The sequence below is a fragment of the Dromiciops gliroides genome, chromosome 3, assembly GCF_019393635.1.
Source record: "Dromiciops gliroides isolate mDroGli1 chromosome 3, mDroGli1.pri, whole genome shotgun sequence".
Lineage (NCBI taxonomy): Eukaryota > Metazoa > Chordata > Mammalia > Microbiotheria > Microbiotheriidae > Dromiciops > Dromiciops gliroides.
Window position 1 is genome coordinate 576,986,802 of NC_057863.1, and position 17,630 is coordinate 577,004,431.

Consider the following 17,630-nt stretch of genomic DNA (forward strand, 5'->3'; position numbering starts at 1 on the left):
TTGGGGGCAAATCTTTGTAGTGTTTCTCTGATTATAGTCTCATTTATAAGATATGTAAATAACTTATCTAAATGTATATTAAAGGCATTCCCTAATTAAATGGTCTAACGTTATCAACATTAAAGCAATTCTGAGGTTCAACCTCACACCCATTAGATGACAAATAAAATGAAAAACAAATGCTGCAGGGACTATGGCAAAGCAGGGGCACTGATGCCCTGTTGGTGGACCTGTAAATGTGTATAATCATTCTGGAAAGCAATTCAGAATTGCAAACACATGTTTTTGACAGTCATACCACTACAAAGTCTAAGCCCAAAAATATCCAAAAAAGAGTAAGACACACACATTAAACACACACAAAGTATTATTTGAAACTACTTTTTGTGATGGGAAAAATATTGAAACTAAGGCGATTCTGATCAATTTTTTTTTTTTTTTTTGCGGGGCAATGGGGGTTAAGTGACTTGCCCAGGGTCACACAGCTAGTAAGTGTCAAGTGTCTGGGGCCGGATTTGAACTCAGGTACTCCTGAATCCAGGGCCGGTGCTTTATCCACTGCGCCACCTAGCCGCCCCCTGATCAATTTTGATATGGCTAAACAAATTATGGTATATGAGTATGACAATACAATTATTCCATAAAAATGAGGGGAGAAATTATTTTTAAAAGATAAGAAAATAACTGAATGAACTGATGCAGTGAGATAATGAGAAACAGAAGAACAATTTATACTATAACATTAATATTAAAAAAGAATAATTTTGAAAACATTTCTAAATTAATGAATTAAAATGAGGAAAACAAAAAGAACAATTTACAAAATGACACCAACTTAAGGCAAACAAGTTTTAAAGCTGTAAGAATTCTTATCAACACAATGACCAACTATGATTCCAAAAAAGGGATGAAGCATGTTCTACCTTCTGACACAGAGGTGAAACCATGCTACATTAGTTTTGTTTGAACATTAGTAATTATTATCTATACTTTTGTCCTTTTTAAACCAATGTAAGTGGGAGGGTTGGAGGAAAGTGGAGCTTTATTTTCATTTTTAAAAATTTGGAAATTAGATAACCGAAAAAGAAACAAAAATAGAATTGGGAAAAGGAAAACAATATATACAAAATTCTTGATTCTTTTTATCAACAATGAAGAATAAAAATTAAAATGCTAACAAAGTTGGAATCAAAGTGTTACAAAGAAGAAAATTAATAATGAAGTGTTAATTAAAACTATACTATACATATTTGAGAATAAAATAACAAAAACTCCTAATAAATGAGAATCTAGAATAATTTTCATGAGCTAAATTTTTGAAAGAAGTCCAATACATTGAAAAAATAAATTGTATCAAATGTAAAACAGAAAGCTTCCATATAATTAATATAATGAATAATAAAACTGCTAAAATTCTGACTTCTCAACAAAATTGGACAGTAGTAAGTCAAAATAATATCTGTTATTATTATTTCAAGTATTTCTTATTGGCATATTAATTACTAACAAAGTATTTTTCCAGCTTCCTCTCTGAGTAAAAATATATCCCATTTAAAAAAAAAAAGACAAGATATGACATATTCATTCCCAAAATATGAGAACCCCAATGACCCCTTAAATATGTCAAGTATATATTTGTGTACTTGATGCAAAGTTTTCAAAATTGTTATAATTTTAAAATTCCACAGATACTTAAGGAAAACAGTATGTTGCTTGAAGAGCAAAGAGGTTGGGCCCCATCTCTCAGGGATAGAAAGAGCAATTAATTATCTATAACGTGATGATTGAAAATTTCCTCAAAGCTTCATAACATTTATAGTATTTACTAATTATTACAAAGCCTTTCACTGACTTCCATACTTACAATTTAATCGTGTACTGCAAATATATTAAATAGACTCAATCATAGGGAGTGTATTCTTTTTCACATGGACAAAGGCTCTCTATTTAAAACATGCCACCAAAATATATCAAGAAAAATTGATATAAAATATGACATCTGCCAGGAAAAATAAATTGATCTTTTTATGATTTTTCCTTGTTGTCAATATGGAGTTTTACCAAACTATACTAATTATGCTACATACATTGATAACATCCTTATATGATTTCATTGAAAAAAAAACATTAATCAACTATTTCATCTTGTGGAAATTTTTTCCAGTGATATAAAAATGTCATGTTGGATTCAATTAATATAAATTGCTTAATGTTAACCAAAGAAACAGACAGATCAAAATCTTTGAACTTTAATATTGTGGCCAAACTGAACCAAAGGTTAAAAATGATGTTTTCAAATACCTTAGTGGCCAGTAAACAAGTCTATTAAGGGGGAAATTTAGGATGTGCATAAGGAAACTGAGATATGCTGAAGTCAAAGTTTAACATAATAATAGGGTTATGTTTAGAACAACTAACCTGCCTTAATGAATACTTGTGATTTATCTTTTTTTCATTTTTTGATACTGGTAATTTGATTTTTCTCTCTTGAAAATCAAACTAAATAATAGTTTATCTATCTTCTATTATTTAAAAAACAGTTGTGACTTTATTAACCAATTTAATTTTCTTTGAATTTTGTTAATCTCTTTCTTGATTTTCCAAATTTCTAGTTTAATGGGGTTTATTTGTTTTTAAATAATAATTTATTTCCCCTCAATTATGTGTAAAACAATGTTAATTACTTGTTATTTAATTGTTTGCTTTTCATGGGGGTAGCTAGGTGGCACAGTGGTTAAAGGACTGGCCCTGGATTCATGAGGATGTGAGTTCAAATCTGGCCTCAGACACATGACACTTACTAGCTGTGTGACCCTGGACAAATCACTTAACCTTCATTGTACCCCCCCAAAAAAAATAAATGTTTGCTTTTCAGTGATTTTTAGATGTATGTTCAATTAATTTTTTTTGTAATGGAAGTGCTTATAAATATGTTGTCCCCCTCAGAAATGTCTTGGCTGCATCCCAAATATTTTTTATGTTTTTCAGTGTTTCAATTTTCTGTAAAAAAACTTTTATATTGTTTCTCTATTTTGATATTTGACCATCTGGTTCTTTAGAATTAAGTGACAAATTTTCTAATTAATTTTAATTCTTTAAATGTTTTTGTTGAATATATTTTTATTATATTATGATCTGCAAAGGGATATGCTTACTATTTCCTATTTTCTGTATTTGTTTATCAGGTTTTTTATAACCTAGTACATGGGCAAGTCTATGTATGAGTACCAGACATATCTGCAAAATATGCATGGTATGTTCTACTCTGATTAATTAATTGGCAAAGATCTATGAGCTTTTAGCTATATTTGTCTAGGTTTAAAACTGGTACACTGAGATCCCCGAATTTACCTTTCCATGGTCTACTCCTTAGAAGCTGCCTTTCTACCCTAAAGAAAATTACACTTGGGAATCTAGTTTCCTGATTGAAGACTATCTCTCCCAGAACAATATGTTAGGACAAGTTTGTGTTATGTTTCTCTTTACTCATAAGTCTCTGGCCTTCTTCCCCTCATTGTAAGCCATTTTGTCCCAGTGAAAGTATTCTTCATCTTCCCCCTTAACCTCCCCATTCCCTGCCACTAAATTCTGGAACCATGAACTGAGATCAAAATCTCTGCCATTGTTCCTGGATGAAGTGTGCTAATCTATTCTTCTATGGATTGAATTGTCATGCCTGAATTTTGGACCATTGGTTTTATTCCCCTCTTATGGCTACCACTACTCTTTATGTGTTGTTTCCTTCATTAGAAGGGAAGTTCCTTGAGGACATGCATTTTCTTTGCTTTTTATATTTTTTATTCCTATCTACTTAACATTATGTCTATGATATTATAAGTACTTAATAAGTGTTGTTTCAATTAATAAATTAATTCATGACAATAGATATAACATTTGTCCAAGGAAAAACCCATACAAATTTAAGTGTTGATCACTGAAAGTTACCTTTAGAAAGATTAACATTACCTCTTCGAAAAGGAAGAAGAGAATTCATTGATGTTCTCAAACACACAATAAATAGTTAAGAATTTTACAGAAATTTTTTTTTCAGAAAAACAGACTTGAGTTCATGAAGAAGTAGTAAAGACCAAGAAAAAATAAATGTTATTAGACTCATCAAATGTAGCCCAAAATGGTTTATCTCCATAAGGGATGTATGAAATAGCCAAAAGTCAAAAATTGAAAAAAAAAGTCAAAGATTGAAATCAAAAGGTTCTCCATAGGTAATATTCACATTAACTCACTTGTGAACATGTAGATTTAGAAGCATAAAACAAATAGCTGATACATTTGACTTTGTTTATAGAAATGAAGGAGTTTATAATAGTGATTTGGGATCAGGTCATTGCCACCAGATATCAAGGAAAAGTTACCCTTAAGGAGCCCAGACTGTAAAATGGAAATAATAATAGCATTTAAGGCCCAGGGTGGTTGTAAAGAAAACAGTGAGATAATATTTGTAAAACACTGTAATTCTGAAAGCATTGTATAATTGTTTATTATTATCTGTCTCTATTATTATCTGTTTCTCTTTTGTTCTCTCTCTCTCAAACACACACACACACACTCATTCACACTCACAGCACAGGGAACTTAGACTTGCACATAATCACAGAGGTGGTAACCACCAGAGTTTGATACTTAGTTCTCTGACTCCATGGCCAGTATTCTTTCCAGTGTATCATGTGGCCTTGCATCTAATCTTCTGATTAAGTTTATGGTCTACTTAAATCAGAGATCATCCCCTCCCCACCCCTAACTGGAGACAGTTCAAAAAATTCTTCAACAATAATGTCATAAGATTGGTCCTGTTGGCAATCTCTGTTAGTCTATAGATGACAAGGATCTTGGGTGATATCAATAATCATCAAACATTTATTAAGTGCCTACTATGTGCTAGGTCCTGTGTTAAGTGCTGGAGATATGAAAAGAGGCAAAAGATCGTCTGTGATCTCAAAGAGCTTACAACATAATGGGGAAGAAAAGATGCAAATAAATATATGTAAAGGAAGCTATATACAGAATAAATAGGAAATATTGAACAAAGGGCAGTCACTGGAATTAAGAGGGTTGGGGAAGGCTTCCTGGAGAAGATAGCATGTTAGTTAGGAATTAAAAAGAAGCCAAAGAAGTCAGTAGTCTGAGCAGAAGACGGAAAGTGTTCCAAACATGGGGGATAGACAGAGGGAATGCCAAGAATAGAGAGACTGAGTGTCTTGTTCTTAGAAAAGCCAAAAGGGCAATGTCATTGGATAGAAGAATAGGTTTCAGGGAGTGAAGTGTAATAAGACTGGAAAGGTAGGAGGATTTCTTAAGGGGTTTGACTGACAGTGAATTTTATATTTGATATTGGAGGGAATAGGAAGCCAGTGGAGTTTATTGAGTTGGGAGCAAAGGGGGTGTGACATGATCAGACCTATGCTTCAGAAAAATCAGCTTAGTGGCTAAATGGAGTATGAATTGGAGTAGAGAGAGACTCAAGGCAGGCAGACTCACCAGCAAAACTATCAAAATAATACCCACATGAGATGATGAAGGGTGGCACTAGAGTAGTGGTAATCTCAAAAGGGAGAAGGGGGTAAAGTCAAGAGATGTTGCAAAAGCGAAATCAGCAGACTGTGGCAACAGATTCTATATAGGGATGAGAGACAGTGAATAATCCAGTATAACCCTTAGGTTGGGAACCTGGGGGACTAGGAGGATGGTGTTGCCTTCTATAGTAATAGGGTAAGGGGAGAGGGAAAGGATTTAGGGAGAAAGAGAATAAGTTCTGTTTTGGACATATTGAGTTTAAGATATGTACTCCAGTTCTTTTCTTTTCTTTTTTTTTGCTGAGGAAATTGGGGTTAAGTGACTTGCCCAGGGTCACACAGCTAGTAAATGTTAAATGTCTGAGGCCATATTTGAACTCAGGTCCTCCTGAATCCAGGGCCAGTGCTCTAGCCACTGTGCCACCTAGCTGCCCCTGTACTCTAGTTCAAGATGTCCAAAAGTCATCTAGATGTGTGAGATTGAAGATCAGCAGGGAGATTGGAAGAAAAATGTTACATTTGAGAATCATCAATATAGAAATGGTAATTAAGTCCATGGGAGTGGAAATGTGGAGTAAGCTGTATTCCAACTTCCTCACTTGGACCATTGAGCTAAGGAGAATGAAATGAAGGAGCAGCTAGTATTGGAAAGGGTGATGATGCAGTCTATCTCATCTGCAGAAATCCAAGTTTTAATTAGAGGTAGTAGATAAAAGGAGTGGGAGAGGAATAAATTTAACATGAAGGGAAGTTTGTTGTCTCTGAAGCAGGCCCACATGTCAAAGTTGAGTGCAACCATGGTATCTTACTGATCAAAAGTGTTAAGAGATCCTAATTCTGTAACCACAAAAGGCTCATAACATCATAGATTTAGATTTAAAGAATCATTCACCTTGGGTAGTCTTGATGGAGAAATGTGAGGACTACCTCATTCATGATAGCCAATTTTAGCCCATTTTAACCTATTATTAATAATCATACAGACAAAAAAGAGGAAAAGCAAATTTGAGACTAAGACAAAACAGCTTGAATTCATTTCTGCTCATAGATATTATAGTACAAAATATGGAAAAATATCAATGGCTCCATGTATACTTATATTCATCAACATATTAACATGTTTTTATCTTCTGAATAGAATTTTATATTCCAAGATATATGTAAAAACAAATTTTGACATCAATGTTCCAACTTCTCTTCCTCTCTCCTTTCCCACCCCCCACCCACAAGAACTCAAGCAATTCAAAATAAGTTGTATATGAGTAGTCATGGAAAACATCCCCTCATGAGCTGGGTTGTAAGAGAAAACAGTCAAAAAATAAAACTTCAGATTAAGGAATTGTGAAAAACAAAAAAAAATTAAAATTTGTTTCCTTCTGTTTTCAGATATGATCAGTTCTTTCTCTGTAGATGGATTGCAATTTTCATAAGTCCTTCAGGGTTATATTGGATAATTGCCTTGCAGAAATAACCACATGCTTCCCAGCAGATAATCTTAGATTATTGCTGTTATTTTGTATACAGTACATTTCACTCTGGCTCAGTTCATGTAGGTCTTTCCAGGTTTTTCTGATAGTATCCTGTTCATCATAACCTCTATATAGTATTTTAAATTTTACAAAGAATTTTCTTCATATTAGCCCAACAAAGTAGGTACCATATGTTAATCATCATAGCTATTTCCCTCCATCCTATCCCCTTCCAATGATATTTACTCTATTTTCTATCTTCTTATAACCTATTCCTCCTCAAAAGTGTTTTGTTTCTGTCTCCTCCCCCACTCTGCACTCCCTTTTTTCACCCTGCCCTCCATATCCTCTTCCCCTTCTACTTTCCTATAATGTTAAGTAGATTATTCCTACCAATTGGGGATGAATGTTATTCCATCCTTGAGCCCACTCTGATGAGATTAAGGTCTTTGAGCTAAATCTGTGTTCTAAATTTTTCTTCCTCCCTCCCTCCTCAACCCTCCCTATGAGATCAAACAATTCAATATGTCACAGTTGTGCAGTAATGCAGAAAATCTTCACCTTACTTGAAAGTGTTTTGCTTTTTACTGCTCTCTCCCCAAATCTGCCCTTCAATCCTTCCCCTCTTCTTTCCCCCCACCCTTATCTCCCTCCCCTCCCTCAGGGCAAAAATATATTACTATACCTACTTGACTATGTATGTTATTCCCTCTTTGAGCCAATTATGATGATATTGAGGTTCACTCACACCCTCACTCCTCCCCCCTCTTCCCTTCCCCTCTATAAGCTTTTTTCTTGTTTCCTTAATGTGTACTACCTCTCTGCAGAGTATCTCTCCCCTTCCTCTTCTCCCAGTCTATTCCTCCTACACATTAACCCTATTTTAAAGATGTCATCATGGATTAGCTGGGTGGAACAGTGGACAAAGTACCAGCCCTGGACCTAGGAGGCCCAAAGCCCAAATCCAGTCCCAGACACAAGACACCCCACCCTGTTTGCCTCAGAAGGAACAAAACATAAATGCTTTACAGATATCATCCCTTCATATTCAGTTCATACCTGTGTCTTATGTGAATTCCTCACTGAGAAAGTTCTTATGAGTTAGAAGTACTATCTTCCCATGTAGGAATGTAAACAATTTCATGTTTTAATATCCCGCATGAAGTTTTTTTTCCTGTTTACCTTTTTATGCTTCTCCAGGGTCTGGCATATGAAAGTCAAATTTTCTATTCAGTTCAGGTCTTTTCATCACAAATGCCTGAAAGTCCTCTTTTTCATTGAAGTCCCACTTTTTCTTCTGAAAGATTATAGTCAGTTTTGCTGGGTACATGATTCTTGGCTGCAGTCCCAGTTCCTTTGCCCTCTGGAATATCATATTCCGTGCCCTTTGGTCCTTTAATGTAGATTCTGATAGATCCTGTTTTAGCCTTATTGGAGCTGCACAGTATTTGCATTCCTTTTTTCTAGCTGCTTGCAATACTTTCTCCTTGACATGGGAGCTCCGGAATTTGGCTATGATATTCCTGAAGGTTTTCCTTTTGGGATCTCTTTCAGGAGGTGATTGGCTGATTCTTTCAATTTCTATTTTGCCTTCTGCTTCCTGAATATTAGGGGAATTTTCTCTGACAATCTCTTGTAGGATGGTTTCTAAGCTCTTATTTGGTCATGGTTTTCAGGTAGTCCAATGATTTTCAAATTAGCTCTACTGGATTTGTTTTCCATGTCAGCTGTTTTTCCAAGGAGATATTTCATATTGCCCTCTATTTTTTTTTTATTCCATTGGGTTTGCTTTACCGTGTCTTGATTTCTCAAAAGGTCACTAGCTTCCATTTCTTCAATCCTAGTTCTTAGGCAATTCTTTTCTTGAGAGAGCTTTTCTATTTCTTTTCCCATTTGGCTTTTCAAACTGATGACTTTTTTCTCATGACTTTCCTTCATTGATCTCATTTCTTTTTCCATTCTTTCCTCCAACTCTCCTATCTCTCCTACTTTCTCTTCAAAGTCCCTTTTGAGAACTTCCATGACCTGAGACCAATTCATATTTTTCTTGTAAGCTTTGGATATTGGAGTTTTGACCCTATTATTATCTTCTTCTTCTGAGCATGTATTGTGGTCCACCTTTCCCCCAAAGAAGTTTTCTATGGTCTTCTGCTTTCTCTGCTTACTCAACTTGGCCAGCTATTTCTTGGTTTTTATCTCCTGCTTCCAGGACACACTGATCAAACTACAGTGTGGCCTAGGGGGTGATTGTGCTTCTTTTCAATCTGCCTGGCCAATTATTAACCACAGATGCTTTCTCTTTGGCCTAGAAACAGAAGTCTGATTGAACCATATTTCTCTATGGTCAGAATCTTGGCATGCCTTTGCCCCTCCCCCACTGGGCCACCACCACTTGATTCAGCCGACTGGTTCTGAACCAGGGTGCTTCACCCCAACCCCAGTAGAGACTGCCTCCACTTCACCCCAGCCTATCACTGAACCCCCTCACCAGCCAGTGATCCGAGCCTCAGAAGCTGCTGGCGCTGAAGATTCTGATGGGTGTTGGAAGCACTGTCTGTTCCTGTCTGGGTCCAGACTGCACACTGAGCTGTTCAGCCTGATCAGTAGGTCATCGCAATTCCCCTCTTTTGCTGAAAAATAGTCTCACTCTGTTCTTATGTGCATTAGGCTGCTCTGTATTTTTTTTTTAACCACATTATTTGGGAGTGAGTGGACCTGTTTATCTGGAGTTTGTATGACTCACAGTCTCTCCTCTGCCATCTTGGCTCCACCCATATTAACATTTTTAACAATGAAGATCACAAACCATTCATGTCCCCTGTCTTCCATGGTTCTCAGTGATGCAGTTTGGATAACTATTTCTTCCTTCTGCTCCATATATTCAGAATCTACATTAAAGTGGGGGGCACTTGAAGTCGTTGCCAATTAATTCATACTTCCAAGTGATCCATTAGAGGATGATAAATTATTAGAGAGAGCATAGAATAAGAAAAGCAAAATGGAATAATGGATAGAATGTTTCATTTAGAGTTGGTAAAATGAGTTCACTTATTGCCACTGACAAAAATATTGCCTCTGGCAAAAATATTGCCTCTGCCACTATGGCCATAGACCTCTCTTAATTTTACTGATTTGAGCCCAAACTGAAATAAGATAATGAATGTAAAATGCTTTACAAACATTGAAGTACTATGTAAATATAATCTATTATTATCAAGCTTCAAATACAGCAGATTTTCAAAAAGCCAAAAACATATCTCTATTTTCCAAACTTTTCTTTGCCCAGACAAGTTCCTTCTATCCTTTCTTTTCCTTTCATTCACTGTGCTTTATAACCTTTTCTTTTCTATTCTATTCTTTTATTTACCTATCTATACTTTTTTGTTTTTTCAGGGCAATGAGCGTTAAGTGACTTGCCCAGGGTCACACAGCCAGTAAGTGTCAAGTGTCTGAGGTCGGATTTGAACTCAGGTCCTCCTGAATCCAGGGCCAGTGCTTTCTCCCCTATGCCACCTGGATGCCCCCTACCCATCTATACTTTCAACAAATGTATATATTCTGGAAATACAAAAAACAAAAGTGAAATGGTTCCTATTCTCAAGATGTTTTCATTCTTGGATACAGAAAAATATGAATGCAGATTAGTAAATACATATATATATATACACACATATATAAATTAATCTACATGTGTCTATACACAAGTTAAATACAAATTAATTTCTAGCTAGAAAGGTGTTAGAAACTTAGGGGAGCAGGACAGTCCTCTTGTAGGCTTTGGCACTTAATCTGAGCCCTGAAGGAAACTAGGATTTCCATGAGTGAAAATTAGGAGTACATCTGAGGACTGAAAGAGAGTCTCTCTAAATGCAAGGAGACAGGTGATAGTATATCATATACAGTGACCTGAGAGGAAGCCAGATTATCTGCAATGTAGAGCATGTGAACTAGAGAAATGAGTAAAATCCTACAAAAGAAGGATTGAGCTAGATGGTAGAGGGCTTTAAATACCAAATAGAAGAGCCTGAATTTTGTCTACAGACAATTGGAAAAATGGTTGCAGCTGTGTAGATAATGGGTTAAAGAAAAAAGGATTTGGATTGTGTGATACCTGCATGAGGGGAGAAGAGTCAGATGCTTCAGATACTGTGGAAATATAAATAGTAATAACAATAATAAAAATATATATACTTGGCAATTGATTAGATTTGGAGATGGTTTGAGGGAGTGGGAAGACTTAAGGATGCCTTTGAAGTTGCAAACCTGTGTGACTAGAAAAACGGGAGCCTTTAACAGAAAGATGGAAGTTAGGAAAAGGGGAGATGTGATGGTGGGAGAAAAATCAGTCCTATATGGGACATAGTGAAATAAAGATCTAGTTGCAAATGTCCAATAACCAGTTGTTGCTGATGCAGGCTTGGAGACTATGATAGGGTTAGACATTAAAATATGATCACTGAACCCATAGTATTTGATTTAATAATGAAAACAAATGTTATAAAAAGAGGAGTTTATATAAAGAGAAGAGGGGAAGGGAGGAGAGAGGAAAGAGAAATGGGAAGGCAAAAGAGGAGAGAGGGGGAAGAAAAGGGAAAGAATTGAAGGGAAAGGAAGAAAGGAAGGGGGAAGGAAAAGGAAGAAAAGCAAAAGGGAAATGGAGGGGAAGGAAGAGGTGAAGAAAAGACCTGAGAAGAGGAATGGAACCTGGACAGAATCCTGGAGTATAGCTCAATTATTGTTTGATTAGTTCTATTATCCATTCCTTCCCTGCCAACTTTTGACTTCAGTTTTGCCTGTTCAGTACACAGCTGCATGGTTATTGATGGAACTTGGGGAAAAAAACAAACAAGAACAAGTTTATTTTAGAACCACATAACTAACATTCAAGTCAATTTTGAGTGCTATTTGTTTCCTTTCAAAATGAGCTGGCAAAACTCCATTCACTAACCAGCATCTGTAGTAGGACCATTCATTTGCCAGTTGTACACTTAACATTAGAAGTGTCAGCCAAAATGTTCCCTTTCTAAAAACATTTACTCTTGTGGTCCTGAAATAAGAGAGTCATTTCTCTACTTATACCATCCCAATTGTAGTTTTAATAATCTACTCAAATAATTTAGTGTCATTTAAATAATGATTACATATAAGTTGTATTCCTTTGGACACTATTTTATGATGATAGAATACCCTCCAAAAGAATAGATTACATATAATAATAATAGCAGCTAACATTTAGGTAATGATTTAAAATTTGCAAAGTACAACAAATATCTTTTTTTATTATCACAACAACCATAGGAAGTAGGTAGATAGAGGTTACATGACTTGCTCAGAATCACACAGCTAATGAGTGTCTGAGTCTAGATTTGAATTCAGGTCTTCCAGCATTCTAATAACTCTGCCATCTACTTTCTAATGGATAGAATATGTTCATTAAAATATTAAAAATGTTAACAATGAACATTTCCTTAGATACTATTTGATGATAATGAATAATTTCTTTCATTTATTATAACATATTGACTTTGATATTCTCTCAGAGATTTATTAATAATAATAAATTATAATACATCACATCCCTATTCTTTTTCAAAATACATTCACATATCTCATTATGTTTCAAAATAAAATTGTAAGGTTTTCAGGGCAACTATTATTATCCCCTTATCTCAAATGATAACTGAGGTATAACTCACCTTTTTACTGCTGAAAGACAATAGTCATTATGAGATGAAGCCATATAAAGGACTTAAAATTAAACTCTCATTGAAACTCACTGTGCAACTCTGGGAAATTAAATTCACCTCTCTTAGGCTTGGTTTCCCTATCTATAAAATAGGGACACACATGTCTCACAGGAAGGTCACAGATTGAGATAATATATGTGAAATGCTTTGTTAAACTTAAAACTTGATATAAATCCTAAATAAATAAACCCTATTGCTAAATAATTAAACTATCACTATTAATTCAGTACTTACATCAATGGACCTATTATCTTATTCATGTAAGTACTTGCTACAATGATTCAGATTGTAAAATATATAGAACTTCTCATCAAAGAAAAATCCTGTCCATGCTCATCTATAAATCTTCTAAATCTTTGGAGTATCCACCTAACATGAAGTCTTCCTTGAGTAACCATTACATGGACACCAATAATTAGATGATACTTTGCGTTACACAAGATACTTCTTCCTAAGGCTTACCTTTATAGAGGGGTCAGAATTTCTAGTTTCCTAATTTCTCATCAGCTCTTCTTCTTGCTTTTGATTTCCTGAACATCATATCCCAATTCTTGCTGCCTTCAAGCGCCTTCTTTTTTGAACTTCTATCTGTATATTGTATTCTCCTATTAGATTGTAAGCACCTTGAGAGCAAGGATCATCTTTACTTTTATTTGTAGCCCCACTGTTTACTACAGTGTCTGACACTTAGTAGGCACTTAATTAAAGTTTATGGACTATTAACTTTAATTGGCTCAAATGGAAACTTAACAATGAAATTCTAAATAAAGGATATATCAAACATCAATCTAAGAAACATTTATGTGAATAATAATGAGAATGATGAAACATGGCAAAATTTCTGGTATGTGAAGGGAAAAAACATATGCTAACAAAATACAAGAAGAGAAGACTAGTGAACTGGATATGCAATTTTTTTTTTGGTGAGGCAATTGGGGTTAAGTGACTTGCCCAGGGTCACACAGCTCATAAGTGTTAAGTGTCTGAGGCTGGATTTGAACTCAGATCCTCCTGAATCCAGAGCTGGTGCTCTGTGCACTGCACCACCTAGCTGCCCCTAGATGTGCATTTCTTTAAAAATCAAAGACAAATTGTAAACAAGCACAAAAGTTAAGATGTTAAAAATAAGAGGAAAACAAAGTGTAAACAAAAACCCTCATAAAAATAATAAATACTAAAAGCTGGCTCTTTGAATAGACAAAAATTTTAAACTTTAGTTACAAAATAATACAATGAAATCATAACAAAAGAAGAAAAAATATGTTTAGTATATGTATATATTACATACATACATATACATGCATCTCAAAAGCTATTATTCACAGTTATTTACTATGAAAACTATAAATACAAATGAAATTTTAAAATGGCTTCAAAAAGATAAAATAATCAAAATAACAGAAAACCAAATAGATATCTTAAATAACCTCATCTTAGAACTAGCAGTAACAGAACTATTGGGAGTAGAGAAGTACTGGTCCTAATGGATTCACCGGAGAATTTTAGCAAACTTTTAAAAAACAATTACAGCTAATACTGCAAAAATTCTTCTCAAAAATTGAGAAAGACTCCTTTCATGAGACAAATATACAACTAATTAAACCAGAGAATGAAAAAGCAGAGAACTCAAGACCAATATCTTTAATAAAAATGCAAATAAAATATTAAATACAATCCTAACATAGAGCACAAAGTAATAAATCCAGGAAATATTACATTATGACCAAATTGGATTAATAACAGGAATTCAGAAATGTTACATTAGTAAAATAATAAATATAATTATTCATATTAAAAACAAAAACACCCAAAACTATGATAATCAAAACAATAGATGCAAAGAATAATGTATTTGAAAAATTATGGTACTCATTCATGCTAAAATCTCTAAAAATTTAAGTCTAAAGGGACTTTTAAAATATCCCAAAAAAGTACCTAACTAAAGCTTAAAGTAAACATATATTCAAAGGATGATGCCAAAAGCTCTTCGAATAAATACAGTAAATAAAGAATGCCCATTCCCCTCCATTATTACTTGTTATACTTTGAAACATGCTCCCAAGAATAGTAAGAAAAGAGAAAGAAATTGAACAAATAGATAAAACAGTTCTATTTGCTGATAATATAACTTAGAAAATTCTAGAAAAGCAGCAAAGATAATTAATATTATTAATAGCTTCAGCAAAGTTGTAGAACACATAATATTTTTAAATAAAGAATATTTCTATGTCATAAAAACAAAATCCAAAAGACAATAAAAGGGAAATACAATTAGAAATAACTTTAATATACATGGATCAATCTACCAAAGAACACAAAATATTTATGTAGAATCAATTATAAAGTGATCCTTTAAAAATAAAGAACAGGGGCAGCTAGGTGGCAAAGTGGATAAAGCACCAGCCCTGGACTCAGGAGGACCTGAGTTCAAATCCGGCCTCAGACACTTGACACTTACTAGCTGTGTGACCCTGGGCAAGTCACTTAACCCCCTTTGCACCACAAAAAAAAATAGTTTGAGGATTGTTCATTGCTCCCAACTGTCCCACAGAAATATGCATTTTAAAATGACCATACTACCAAGGTTAATTTATAGTATTTATGCTATAATAATTAAACTAGCAAAGGAAAACCCTACAAAATTTAATAGAATAATATTAAAATTTATTTTAAAAAATTTTTAGAATATAAAGGGAAATGAAAAAAAAAAGAGGGATGAAGGATAAATAGCACTTCTAGACCTCAAACTACATTATAAAGCAGCAGCCGTCAAAACTATTTTGTATTGATTCAAAAATAGAAAAGTGGATCAAAAGATTAAACAAAGAAGAATTAGACACTGTGGAACTAAAAAAAAATAATGTTTAACAAACTGAAAATCATAAATTACATAGGAAAAATATTTCATATTTGATTTTTCATAAAACTGGTGGGGAAAAGGGAAAGTCGTCTCAAAGAAATTAATTTTAGACTAATTCCTTTGGGCACATTTTACTATAAAGTTTAAATGAATGTGTCATCTTAACAAAATCCATCTTTATTTGCTTCTATATGTTAAAGATCAAACTATTTTTTAAAGTAGATCAGAAACTTATATACTTTGCACTATTATGGGTAGAAGATGTATTGTTTCAATATATAAAGAATATACTAGCATTTAGTGCAAAATAAATATTGTAAAAACTATTGAACATTTACCTCTCAGATTGCTATGAGGATAAAATAAAATAATACTTGTATAGCTCTTTGCGAAGCTTAAAGCACTTTGTAAATACTAGCTATTGTTGTTGTTTCTGTTGCTGTATTTATCAATATGTTATGGTAAGCACAATTGGTTCAACATAGTAACAGAAAGGTTTGTGACACACCCTCCCACAAGTAACACATATAGTATAGGAGAAAGTGAGTGCAAATGTGGAGCACATATATAAAGGAGTAACTAACAACTCCTGGAACCTGGAAGTCCTTTTCTCCCACCTGTGAGGTACTTACAAAGTTCCCCTTAAGTGTGATGAATTGTGTCCAGATTTCCCTTTGCTCTCAATGCAAACATTGACTTTAGCTGATCCAAGAATGTCATTTTAGGACATTAATGTAAGTTCAAAATCCTCCTTACCCCATATATTCAAAGTTTAAAGATTATCCTTCACTCAAATCACAGTGTAAGGTGAAAACTTGGACAAGGCCAAAGTAGAGGCTAAGCCCTCTTTTCTTAACCTTCCCCCAATATACTTTTTTGTTTTGGTAAGATAATATAGAATAATGGAAATCAATTGAGAAATAAAATACCTTGGTTCTAGACTGAACTAGACAACCAACAAGATATCCTAACTCAGACAAGTTCACTAATTTCTCTGGGATTAAATGCTTTCATATAGATAGATAGATAGATATAGATATAGATATAGATATATATAGATACCCCTAGAGATCCCTTCTCAGAAAAAATATTTTTAAATACAAAAAATAAAATACATATGATGGCAAAGGAAATATAGTGATGAAAATATTAAAAGGCATTCATGCAAGTTCACAATACATAGGTTAAATACTCTTGAGACATGACCTTTACAACTAATTCTGCCTTTAAATTTTGGTCATAAAGTTATATATAAAGTTCAATAAAATCAATATGTTTCATAGTAATAAACCTATTTATTGAGACAAATCACAATTTAATCACATTCACCTTTCAAACAGATGGTATTTGAATTATGATTTGGAATAACAACAAATCAATCTTTTAAGAGTCACAGCATTATTTTTCTTTAGCTCAATTCCAGATTTTCCAGGATAACCTGGTTTATGCTTCATTAGTCATGGAAAATAGTTAACATGCTGATATCACTGTGATCCCAAGCAACACAGAAATGAGGAAAACTTTTTCTTCTACAATAGAATTATTCCCAAATAAATAAGTTGGAAATTACCTTGAAAACCAATTGATATGGTTTGAGAAGTATGCTGGGAGCCTTTGAGGTCAGGGGAAGAAATTTATGTCAGCTGTCATTAAACTGTTGGTGATAATGTTCAGCCATCATTTGACAGGAATAATGTTGCCAGTTCTTTCCTAGTCTCTATGCTCCCTTTGAGGAGGATTGTTCAGAAAACAGATGGAAACAGTTGTAGTAAGTGTGAAACCACTCAAACGACTCCTACCCATTGTTTTCACTTCTCTCATCCTTTTGGTGGCAGCAGGAAGTGAGGCAAATTTGGAGGAGAATAAATGATTTTACATGAAGTCCTATACAAATTTTGGGCCAGATAATGTTGAACCACTAAGCATTTTTAAAGAGAATATCACATGCTATCTTAGAAGGAGGGTGATGGAGCAAAGATTCCTAAATCCCTGGGAATCAATGAGCTCCCTTAGCTATGCTATG

General features: G+C 34.1%; 1 protein-coding gene across 1 annotated transcript in view; it reads right to left on the minus strand.

The window, feature by feature from the left end:
* Positions 1–17,331, minus strand: part of LOC122750624 (probable small intestine urate exporter) — a 273,683-nt gene extending 256,352 nt beyond the window's left edge. Inside the window, exon 1 of the mRNA XM_043997377.1 lies at positions 17,178–17,331. The gene's annotated coding sequence lies outside the window, so the exon portion shown is untranslated. The remainder of the gene's footprint in view (positions 1–17,177) is intronic.
* Positions 17,332–17,630: the final 299 nt, after the last annotated feature.